The sequence below is a fragment of the Neltuma alba genome, unplaced genomic scaffold, assembly GCF_004799145.2.
Source record: "Neltuma alba isolate B1F8T4 unplaced genomic scaffold, ASM479914v2 tig00010370_pilon, whole genome shotgun sequence".
NCBI lineage: Eukaryota > Viridiplantae > Streptophyta > Magnoliopsida > Fabales > Fabaceae > Neltuma > Neltuma alba.
This window is the reverse complement of record NW_021635275.1, coordinates 538962-552262: the sequence shown is the minus strand read 5'-3', so window position 1 is coordinate 552262 and position 13301 is coordinate 538962. Positions and strand designations below refer to the sequence as shown.

At 32.6% G+C, this 13301-nt stretch overlaps 1 long non-coding RNA gene across 1 annotated transcript; it reads right to left on the bottom strand.

Moving 5' to 3' along the window:
- Positions 1–694: 694 nt before the first annotated feature.
- Positions 695–2301, bottom strand: LOC114756029 (uncharacterized). The gene is made up of 3 exons (XR_003741392.1): positions 1853–2301; positions 1378–1449; positions 695–779 (listed from the first exon to the last, which is right to left on the bottom strand). It is a non-coding gene; the product is annotated as an uncharacterized LOC114756029 (long non-coding RNA).
- Positions 2302–13301: the final 11000 nt, after the last annotated feature.

Here is a 13301-nt window from a genome sequence, read left to right as displayed (position 1 = left end):
CAAGAAAGGGTTTGTGTTTGGCTCTAGATACCATGAAACTTGATATTGGAAATGAATGAGCTAATATTATTATTGATCGGAAAGAATATATATACAAAAGTGAGCTAGAGAGCCGGAGACTATCTACATAACAAACTGTAACTAACTCTTAACAATATAACTTATTTAACAAAATATCTATGTTACACTTGACAATCTCTATGTAAAGCAATCACAGACTACTTACAGATGCCTTCCGCCGTAGAAACTAAAACCATCCCTCATCATAAAACTACCAAACTACTGACCAATGCGATTTGGATCCTCCCATAGTAACATGATGACGACGTGCTGTGTGGAGAAAAATAAATAAAATATCGTACCTTCTCTGCTATGAATGCATCTATTTTTCTGTTCACATGACGATCATATCACGTGAGAGGATCCAAATCTGAGTAATATACATCATATCTGGAACAGAGAATGAAAACAGTAAACAGCAAGTCAAGACCATGCCCCGCATTCGACACTAGTATAAAACATCTATGTGCGTAGAAGGGTAATACAAAACTAGGATAATCCCTACTTTCTCCCAGTTGTTCCAAGTCGAGGATTGCCCTTAAACTCATTTTCCTGCATTGCAGGAGCATATCATATTCGCATGTTGCCAAAAAAAGCCATTAAAGAACATTTAGTTTTACGACCAAATCATTGAATACCTGTGGCAAATGCAGGAAGATTTAAGTCTTTGCTGTCGCAGGATTATGATTTTCAGCCCCTTTACTCCAGTCATAGCAGACCTATAAACAGAAATATGAACATATCATTCACACAAGGTCTAACGACATTCTTTCAGATTTTTCTTTTTGGTATTTTTTCATAATTTCTGTTTCACAAGATGAGTCTGCAATAGCAAAACCCGTGAGTGAACTACGCAAATGCATAACTTCTCAATCATAGCAAAACAGGGTTACAAACACATCACGCACAGCTTCTTATAGCGCTTATCCAGTTTCTCTAATATATATAACTTGTCTTTCTTAGATGACATTGGCAGAAAAGTTCACCCTGAAGAGCCATCAATTAAGTCTCTTTTCTTGCGATTTTTTTGCATGCCTACATTTTTTCCAGTGAAATACCTACATGTTTCTACTTCTTTTTCTATCTTAATTCCAATATTCCAGACGATTCTCTAGCATTTTAGCATCCCCTCAAGCATACTCTGTGCAGAGGAGTTTTTCAAGCCACTCTCATTACAAATTGTAAATTTTTTTTTTTCTTTTTTTGGGGTGAGCTGGTATATAAATCAAAGATTCTCAACGTTACTTCGTGTGGCACGAAAGAGGATGCCAAAATTTATTTCACAGAGCTGCAAACGTGTGCAGAAACAGGCTGTACCGAGTAAGCAAAGATTGAACCATCATTGTTGAAGGTACTGCAAGGAATAGGTTGACTGCCCCTTTACATGGCCTGAAATTAGAAAAGCTTGCATTAAAATCAGAAAAGCATCTACAGAACTTGATTAAACCAAAAAGAATGGAATTGAAGATTATGCTGAAGACTGAAGTAGAGGATGCAAAGACCAGTAGGTTTCCGCTATTATATCTATATGCAGGTCATGCATTTGATTATGCAAATGAAATTTTCACTGAATTCTTCCTATTTCATTGCAAATACTCATCGGTAGCTTAGCAACTTGCGTAGGATATATTGGAACTCTACTTAAAAACGACTTGGCAAGAGTAATTCTTCCTTTAGTTAAGAGGCAATTCGCCTTTCAAGCATCAACTTTAGATCTGACTCTGTCCGCTATATATTGAAAGGTCTCTGTAGGTCTTCCATTTCCAGAGAGGGAAGCCCCAAGTACACCTACCAATCTCCTCTGCAATCTTCGTGCCATTCAGCAAGCTAAGTTTCCTCCTTAGAGCCTCGGGAACTTTAGGAGAGAAGAAAATGTGATAACCTGTTCAAACAATACGAGACAAACAAGTAGGGTGACTCCTTGGCAGAGTCCTCTCTTTGGAACAAAATAATCAATAAGATGCCCATTCCAAAAAACATTATAAGAAGGGGTGGAAACACACCGCGTGATGAGATTTATGAAATCACTCTCCATTCTTGCCTACAAGAGCACCTTCAGCAAGAAACTCCGTTTGATTATGTCACAGACCTTCTAAAGATTAATCTTTTAGGGACATAAAACCTCTCCTGCCTCTAGCTTACCTCATCGTATGCATTAATAAATGCCAGTAAACTTTTATTATTCCGTGTTTTTATTTGGGGAAAATTTGAGTCTGTCTTTTCTCTATCCCAAGGTCTGGATCAATGAATGCCTACTGAGAGAAAGCCAAACCAGATTGTTTTCTTTTTTAAAAAAAACATTTCGCTTTTTAAAGCCAAATAGAGTCGAATTCATAATATGATTGGTAAATTTTTTAATTTCTAAAAAAAATTAGTTAATTATTAATTTTAAAAAAAGAACCTTTACCGATAAATTAAGAATTCCTGTTTTGGCCTAATTTGATTTTGGTTGAGAATTGAGTTAAAAATAAATTTGAGTTCTTTTATAACAAAAAAAAAAGCATTAAATTAAAGTTAAAATACTAAAACACTTCAGTTTTTATAACAGAAAAATTCAATAAAATTAAAAATAAAAAGCTCCGGTTTCAAACCTGTTTCACCTGACAAAAAAACCATTAATGACAGCTATTGCAACAAATTTTGAGTTGATGACATCTGTCTATTTGTCATTTTAATTAAGCACCGACCTAAACATGTCGTGATTCTTAGATGTCTATTACTTGTCATTTCAATTAAGCACCAACCTAAACGTATTGTGATTCTTTCTCTAATGAGCTAATATCTAATGATCATAAGATCTCATTCTCAATACCCAACGGTTATAAGATCATTCCATTGATTCTAAAGTGCTTCTAAAGAGTCAGTAATATGAGATGGGCCTATCCAAAACGGTGGTGAGGTGATCTAACTTTTGCATAAAAAGCTATAATGAGCTATAAATAGAAATTAGTTGCTTATGATTTATGGCTTATGACTTTTGACTTTTGAAATACAAAGAGAGAAAACATTAAGCAATTTACTGCCTCCTCTAATTCTTATTATAAGCCTCAAAATAACTAATTTGTGGATAATAAAAAATCAGTTAAAATTAGTTGAAAGTAATAAATAAGTTAGAAATATAATGTTATTTTCAAATATGCCCATATAATAAATAATAAAAAATAAAAAATATATGAGATCAACAAGAGCTTATAAATAATTTAAAATTATTATATTATGTACATTTATAATTTATAATTTATTATTATTTAATAAAAGTCATACTCATTTTGATAATTTTGCAAACTAAAATTACTTATTTAATCATAATTCAAACAACTTACTTTCACAAACTAACTTATTTATAAAAATTAATCCAAACATAATCATATTATCCAATCTAATTTTTACTTAATCTTATTTTTCTAAAAACCAGATTATAAATAAGTTATTTTTTTTACTACTAATCGAAACAGACCCAATATCATTTCAGTGATGAGAATTACGTTAAATGTGATGATCCCTGCAAATGAGTACTGAAAAGTGGGCATTTGGGACATCGAAGGCCCAATAACTTACCCACCAAATTAGCTTGGTTTTCGGTCTCTTTCATTGTCTTGCCTCCTCCAATTTTTTCCTTTTGAAATTCTAGAAAAAGGAAGTGATAGATCATCAATAGTTTAAAAAATCAGAAAACCGGAGTTCACCGGCACAATACTCTTTGTCCAGCTCATCAACACATAAAAAGTCACTGGGGGAAGCTGGAATGGTACCTTACCTATCAAACCTCTTCCCTTGAGTTTCAAATATTCCAAATTAAGATTGGTACCATTAAGAGTAACTGGCAACTTATTCCAGTACATGAGTTGAGTGAGTTTGGCAAGGGTAAATGTTAAGTAACTTACCTGTAAGATTGTTGAGATAAAGAAAGCCTGGTCAGATTTTGAAGACTTCCTATCAGCATTGGAATGGTACCTATCAACAAATATATTAGATTATGTAGAGGTAAATACAATAATTCTAAATTGAGTGAATTTGCAAGATAGTAACAGTGGAAGTGGAAGGTACATAACTTACCAGTAAGATTGTTACATTATTAGACAAGGCAAGATAAGAGCTAAGTTGAGGATTATTCTTGAAACCCTTAAAAATTAAGAATCGTTTTGTCCTCACCTCACACATAAACACACATATCTAAGTTGCTTCTAATTAATTCACTGGAATCAAGATAAGTTGAAGCAATAAAATTTGCCTTAAAATTGATTCATTTTGCATTATTGCCACTCACCAACACCATCATTAAATATTACTACCTCCGGTATTTAATATAAGAGCTAATTAGGAGTTATTGGATAATTTTGTCTTCCAAATCTATAATGTTTTATATAAAATATATCTCTACTAATTATAAGAATTCTCACCAGAGAGTAACCCACCTGCAATCTCTTGTAAGACTAGTTCAAATAAAAGAGACTATGAAGAGCTCCTGAGATGGTGCCTGTAGAAACATTCATTCGGAATGCAAATTAATGTGTTCTAGACACTAGGTCATTTCTAATCGAATAAAAGTTCAAGGTAGTAAGGGTGGAAGAGAACTCACCTGTAATGTTATTATGAGACAAATCCAGCGCGTTGAGGTTTTGAAGAGTTCCTATATGAGTTGGAATGAAACCTATCAATAAAAGTTATAGCAGTAATATTCCATGGTGTTCTTTGTGGCAAAGCACGTTTTTCCTTTGCTATCATTGCAACAGCAGTAGAATCGTAGGACAAAGCAGGAATGGCATGCCATAATAGTAATACGGACTTTATGCAATTTTGTTTTTGCCTTTTCTTTGGAGAAGTCAAGAAAGAATTCACAGACTTCCATATATAATGGACTTTATGGTTTTCTTAGGGGTATTTGGATGAAAATTAAACCATGGTTTCAAAAGTGCTTTTACAGTTTATGAAGTAAATACGTAGATGAATTTGCTTCATTTTGCAGAAAAATACTTTTGAGAGTTTTATTCGATAGTGAAAATCGTGTCTTTGGTTAATTAGTTATTTTCACTTGAAGATTATTCTTGAAAACCTTAAAATATTAAGAATGTTTAGTCCTCCCCTCAGTCACGCACATGCACACACAAATATTCCCTAGAAGATATATATCAGTAACGCTTCCAAATTCATTGCAAGATATCTGTTCCCAGAGACAAGTTGTGGGCGCTATCACTGAAATTCCACCATTTAGTCTGAGGCAGAGCACATTTCTCCTCTTCTATATCATATTGGCCACAGCCGCGATCTACAACAAAGCATAATAAAAATACCACTGTCATCACCCCCATCTTCAATTCATTTGCTTGCAAAAATGATCACAAAATGGGTGCACCCATAGAGTCTTCATATATATATTTACATGTGTGTGTGTTTGTGTGTGTAGAGGAATATCGAAATGACAAGAGCTTAACTATCATGGCTCTACGAGTATTGCTATGCGCGCTTTATTGTTATTAGCTGATAGTGCATTTATCATTAGCATCATCATCATATTTAAATTATTCATATCATAAGTTTCACAAATGACTTTTAGATACAATTTCGAGTCCTTAATATAAAATTCAGTTAATTAATTTGGGTATATTAAGAAAGCTAATTAATAAATCACTTTAAAGTATTTACATTTATCAATTTAAGAGTAAATTTGCCCCAAAAGTTTTAAATCATAGCAATATTACCTCCTGTCATTAAAAAATTAGCGTTGACTGTTAAAATAGTAATGTTGATCGTTAATGTTTTTAAGAGCAGGAGGCAATACTACCATAATTTTAAATTTCCAGGATAAATTTGCTCTAAATAAAACTTTCAAATTCCTAGCGTTTTTGAGTGAAAATTTTCGGAACAAATTTGCATTGTAAACCTATATATAAAAGATAAGATAAAGTATGTACAAAAAAGAAATGGATGGCTCGTAATTTATTTCAGCTTCTTCCAGTAATTTTTAATAATTAATATTTCAAGTTCTGGAATCTGAATTATCAATATAACGTGAGAGAGGGGTACTAATTTATTTGGTGGCCAATAATTTATTGCATGAAGTTTCTTGCCACTTACAATTCAAGTGAAAGTTCAAAATTCTACAACTACTACTTATACCATTATGGTCTTGGTCTTACTTAAAGACTCTTGTAAACGTGTTCAGCAAAAATTCAAATACGATTTTGAAAACACGTCACAAGTATTATAATTTCCTTTTTTTCCTAATTGCTTTGAAAATCAAAGGAGGAGAAAAGGATCATTGTTAATGGTCTTCATCCATATTAAAGTGTACATTAATTAATGGTCCTCATCAATATTAAGAAAAATAATATTAACAATTAAAATAGTGATATTGATTGTTAACATTTTTTTTTTGATGAAATGATTATTAACATTTTTAGCAGGAACAAAATTGCTAAGATCTGATTTTGAACTTTTGGAGCAAATTTATACCAAAAAAAATTTTCTAGGTGCCTAGTGCTTCTAAATAAAAACTTCCAAAATAAATTTGTACCTCAATCTTTTATTTTTCTTAAATTCAAACAAAAGTTCTGAGGTCCATTATATTCGTAATAATAAAATTATCTAGCACTTTGATCTGTTTTATCAAATTTTTTTAAAAAACTTTGTACGTATTTAAGCTGCGTAATATACAGATGAATGTAATAATTATAACAGATAATAGATCTCTTTTCTTCTTCTTTTCTTTTTTTCCAATTTTGAAAAATCAAAGAAGAATTAAAAACATCATTGTTAATGGGCTTTGTCAACATTAAAGTCTTGTCAATGAAAACGGGCATGAATTGCTAAACGTGAGATGAACATCACAATGTGTTAATGTTTAAATTCGTATTAGGATTTGGATTTACTGAAGTGAGGTTTGTGTGCAGTGCTCAGGTGCCCCACATCAAAGGTAGAAAAAAAGAAGATAAATGTACTCTAATTCCACTTAACCACTGCACACAAACCTAACTAAACTCACAGCAGGGGATCTATATTCTTTAAAAAAAAAATATTAAAGAAAGGAAACTAATGCACCCAAACATCAACTTTTTATATCTCGAAAACTTTTGATAAAAAAAAGGGTCACAAATACAAGAATGTAAGTTGTAAATAAGTACTTATTTAGGTCGTCTCAGGTTATTCTCAGTTATTTACAATTAGAACTAAGATTTTTAGATTTGTAGCCATTTGAATAAATATTAATAGCTCACCGTTCAACAAAATTTCTGGGGCCTAGTTACTGAAAAAAATCAATTCGTGTGTTCTTTTTCTTATAAGAATAAGGATAAAGGATGTATGTGTGTGTATAGGACCATCAATTTCTCCTTGCAGTCCCAAAAATATAAAGAACTGGAGGGAGTGTGTACCAAGGAAATGGATGATGTGTAATTTATTCAGACTTGTTCCACTAATTTTCAGTAATTTATATTTTAAGTTTTGGAGTCTGCATTATGCAATGAATTAAAAGCCGAACCAGACCGGACAGTTGGACTGGTTTGGCCGGTGACCGAAGAGTTTTCCAGGTCATTTTTTTGCAGTTTGACCGCTTCATCAGTTAGGCCATTTTGAACCGTTTCTAGTCGGTCATTTAGCCGGGAGCCAAAGTTAAACCAGAACCCGAGGCGGTTTTTCAAAAATCATCCAGCTCAAATTTGTCATACAGAAATGCTACATCATTGCCAAATGGAAGAAGGTGAAGAAGATGATGAAGAAAGTTATGGAAAGATAAAAATATTAAGAAGGCTCTCTAAGAAAACAGAGTTTAGCTTATGAGAAATAACTTACTCAAATCTGCTCAGCCTGTTGTAAATATTATGTATGGGTGTGTCAAAGGAAGAGTCCCACATTGCTTGGGATTGTGAGGGTCCAAGTAATAAGTGGTCTTGGGCTACTAAATGGGCCAAGAGGAGGAGTAGACTTACGCGCACAATGGGCCACCGGAGACAAATCCGGCAATTTCCCCTCATCCCCTTATGCACGAGTCAAATGCGGTACTGGGCACTTTATTGGAAATATCTATCTAAATTTTAATTATAATTATGCCTCTTCAATGTTCATAACCGAAGACTTTATCCTCCTTAAATAGTCATTAAACAAGTTAATTACTACTTGAAACCGCTCATTTAATTATGAGTTAATTATCATTAAGCGCGTTTAAATGTGCCCAATGGTATTGTGATCCGTAGCCTATAAAAGGGGCATGAGACGGAAGTTCAAAGAGGGACCGCCGTGCTTTGAGCTTTCTGGCAACTCTCTTCCCTCCTCTGGTGTTCTGCCTTACTGAGTTCTTTTACCTTTTGCTGTTCTGCTCATCCTGTTCTTACAGGAAGAATCCGTTTAATCCTGGGGAGTGCCGCTTCTTGCTTTGCCGATAGTTGCGGAATAGCTCTTAAGGACAGTGTCTGTAAGACACGACTCGGATTTACCGTTCTCTGCAGGTGTTGCTGTCAACAGGGTTTGCCTAGCATTATAGAGGAGGTGGAAGATCTGCTAGATCTTGGAGAATTTTAGTGCTGCCGCCAACACAGCCTCAATCAAAAACCGAGATCTATCTTTGAAAACAATAATACCAGCAAAATGGGAAAACCCTGCCACAGAGGCGCAAGACATAAAGAACAGTGGAAGGGGGATTTTGAGGTTGCCAAAACTAAAGTGAATGGTTAGAGTTTAAAATTTTTTTAAGTGAAAATATGTCCATGGCACCACGATGTTACCCAATAGATTTAATCCGATGGTTGAAAGCAAGAGGCGTCTGGGAAGACCAAGAAATAAATACAAATCACAGAAACGTACATAAAAAGTCAAAAAGGCACCTCGAAAATCAAAAAGAAATAAATAAAGCAAATATCTTCATTTCTATTTTAAATTTTTTATTGAGATATCATTATATTAATAATTATTATACTTAATTATAAATTTATTTTATACATATTAATTACATATATATATAATATTATTTTATTTAATTATTGTATTACCGGCCTGATCGGATGATCCAATTGATCTGATCATTTGAATCATAACCCGCTAATCTTTCCGGTTTAACTTTCAGTCCGATTAAACATTAACATTTTGAATAACGTGATGGATGGTGTCATAATTTCCTTGCAAGTCAGGGTCACAGTCTAAAATAATTATTTGCCTCTTACAATTTATTCAAGTAAACATTCAGAATTCTACAACTACTACTATATAACATGGTCTTGTCTTACTTAAAGACATTTCCAGATGAGTCTAGCAAATATTCAAACAGGGATTTGAAACAAGGTTTCCAAGTATAATAATTTACTTTTTTCCCTTTAATTATTTTGAAAATTCAACGAAGGAGGAAAACATAATTGTTAATGGTCTTCATTAATATTAAAGTGTAAATTAATTAAATGAACAGAAAATATGTATTAAAATTAGATATTTGTATGTCTAAACTCTAAAGTCCTTTGTATTTCAGCTACACATAAAGAGAGATTTCATATCTAGCCGTTGTTTGGATTAATTTTTTTGAAATAATTTTACGGTGCACATATTTATAAAATTTTGTATCGCGGCTTGCATGTTGTCGTTGCAGCTGCTTGAAAGGTTTTTTTTTTTGGATTCCTTGTCGTATGCTCGAAACCAAGCCTGTGGGGTTATAAAAAATGTAGCGGTTAAAGCTTGGCGACCTGCACGAGCCGCTGTGGGCGGTAAGAGGGAGCTATCATCACTTGTACGAAAGAGAAGAGGACAGAGCAGGGAAGGAGACAGAAAAGCTAAGGGCGAAAAGGGAAAGAAAGGGTCAGAAGGCTCTAGATATCATGGGAGTGGGAATATTGTGAGAACGGAAAAATCTTATTTCTCATTATTGTATATAAAAACACTTTAAAGTTTATTAAGTTTGGTTTAAAATTCAACGATTTACTAATTTTATCCTTGTTTAATATATATTATATCTTATGTAAATAAAATCAGCACAATAATAAATGAAAGATGAGATTGTACATTCATACAAAAAATTTGTCTTAATACCCTATAAATAGGACTTGAATATGTTTTCTCTTTCTGTCTTATAAATAGAATTATAGGAGTAATAGATATTTATATACAAGCCTAATTTACATAACAGAAATAGCAAGCTATTAACTAAATAACTTAATAACAAAAAGTGTCATTTCATCCTTGACATGCCCTTTCTGTGAATCCTGCTGCAAATTCACTCGCATTGTGCATCAGGTTGCCCAAAAAAATCTCATGTTCATGTGCTACAATGTTAAAGCTTGGTTCCTTGGTTTTTTCATGAAATTTTAAATATTGAATATTTAAAATCTTATATTTATGAATTATTGAATTTTTAAACATTTTTATTTTTTAATAATTATATTTTCTTATAATAATTAAAAAAGGAAAGGTATAGTTTTTACAAGTTGATTTTTGATCGGGAAAAAAAATTCTTACATTAAACAAAATCTAATTTTAAAATAGGGAGAATTAGAGAGAGGGACCTAATATGGATGATATTTTTTGGAAAAGATCATAAAAACTGTAATTGTTTAGAAGAACCAAATACTAAAATATAAATTAGAAATATCAATGAGATTATGACGAGCTCTTGTATGTGATGGAATGGTCCTTGCCAATAGAGCTATCAGGTTTTGTGGAGGTAAATACAATATGTCAAAATTTAGCAAATTTACAAGGTAAGAGTATAAATAGAAAATATATAACTCACCAGTAAGGCTGCTATAAAAGAAGTACAGATAAGTGAGATTATAAAAAGCTGCTATCTGTGCTGGAATGGTGCCTGCCAATAAAGGTATTAGATTGTGTGGAGGTAAATATAATATTTCAAAATGTAGTGAATTTGCAAGGTAGGAGTAGAAATTGAACATACATAACTCACCAATAAGTTTATTATGAGACAAGTCAAGATTGATGAGATTATGAAGAGCTGCTATTTGCGCTGGAATTGTCCCTGCCGATAGAGATATTAGCTTGTGTGGAGGTAAATACAATATTTTGAAATAGTGAATTTGCAAGGTAAGAGTAGAAATGGAAAATATATAACTAACATGTAAGACTATTAGAGGACAAGTCTAGATGGATAATTTTATGAAGAGATCTGATCTGTGTTGGAATGGAATCTATCAAAACTATTCCAGAAAGTAGGAGACGTTCAAAATGGGGAAATGCAGTGAAATTGAAATCTGCTAGTTGATGGTGTTGTGTAGTCTTCTGTTGTTGATTCATCTCAACAAGGCTTCCAAAATCATTACAAGATATGCCTTTCTAGTGACAAGGGTCTGACAAGTTGTGGGCACTGTTGCTGAAATTCCACCATTTGGTCTAAAGCAGAGCACGTTTTTCCTCTTCTATCATGGCAACTAATGCTGCACCATTAATTTGGAAGCAAGTTATTACAACAAAGCATAATAAAAATGCCACTCTCATCACACCCATCTTAAGTTCCTTTGTCTACACAAAGCGATCATAAAGTAAGTGCATCTACAAAGTCTTTATATATATAGAGCAATACTATTGAATCTCCCTTCTATGCGTCAAAGTGGTTGGAGTGTGTAGGTCCAACGGCAAATGGACAAAATCATAATGTGTGAGATTCCCTCAGTTGTCAAGTAATGGTCTTCGTCAATAGTAAAGTTTTTATAGTCTTTGGAGTTATTATAATGAAAACGGACATGAAATTGCCAAACATGAGATGATGAACACCGCAGCATAGCGGTCCCATGGAACTCCAAATTAAAGAACCCATAATTTTTAACTTTTAGGATTATAATTTGGAAGACAAATCAAATTATAGAAATATACCTTTTCTTACCACTAGTTGCTCTAAAACAGAGTATGTTTCTCCTCTGTTATCATGGAGGTGGCAATACTGGGAAAGACAGTAATGGCAGGGCATAATTGTAAAGTCACTATTACTATGGCAGTGCTTATTGTTGGAGTAGCCGACATAATATTGGAGAACGCCCACTGATTCATGCAAAGTGATCAGCAAATGAGTACAGAAATTGAGTCTTTATAAGAGCATAGATTAGTTTTTCCTCAAAACAAAATTACAACTTTTAAAAAGTAAATTTATCATTATAAATTGTATATTAAAAATGTCAAATTTAGATCGTTCAAATCAAAAGTTTAGATGGTAGAAATTTTATTATAGTGATAAGAATAGTAGGGATCCAAGCTCCAAGCATCATGTGTGACAATTTATTAGAAAATGCCTAAATTTTTATCATTGTTTTTTTTTAAAAAAAAAGACCCTTCATTACCTTCTACCAAATCGGTCAAGCTTAGCTATTGGCACAATAATTTAGTGCAATATGAAAACTCTTTTCTAAGCTAGAGGTCTTGACTTCGATCTAACTTATACTTCCGGGCTATTAATACTTTGTTTTAACTCATCAGGCCATTAATACTTATTCGTTTAATTTAAAACCAAAGAAACTTGAACTTGTTTAAGTATTTTTTTTAACCTTTTTTCCGATTGTTTTGAGAAATCAAAGAAGGAGCAAAAGGTCATTGTTATGCTTTTTATTTTTTGGCCATCGCAAAAGATCATTGTTAATGGTCTTCATCAATATTAAAGTGTCAATTAATTAATGGTCTTCATCAAGATGACCCTAAATAATTTTGGGGTAGGAATTGCAAATCATTGAAAGAGGTGTTTAAATACATTTTTTTAATAAATAACTAACTTATTTTTCTAAACATTTACAAGTTAATTGTGACGTTTAGGAGAAACTAAACTATAAATGACTCTAAACACCCGTGTCAAATAATAAAACTATACTACTACTAAAATTAAAAGAAAACGCGTTGTCGGGGCCGCATTATTGGAATTCAATGATAATTCTCAATCACCATTTACCAAGTTAACATACTAAAGCCCTCACTTGCAATCCTGTTAGAAAAATTTACCCACATGTATATGGATGAAAGGAAAGAAATTAAATAAAATTAATTCATTGAATTTATTAAAAATAATAATATTTTTCAGTATTATTCTTATTAAATACACATATACTTTACTTTTTCATACCTATTTGAGTTTGAATTAGCGGTGGAGAATTAATTTTAAGTTTTATGAGTATTTGAGATCATTTGCCTTTTAATCACTGTTATTTAAAATTATAGAATGACCAATTAGTAGAAAAATAGTAACGATTGGTTAATGAAAGCTAAGTGATCCCCAAAATTAGCATAGAAGCCGAGTCATTTTGGGAAGGCTGTTGTTCTGGTGATGAAAGCTG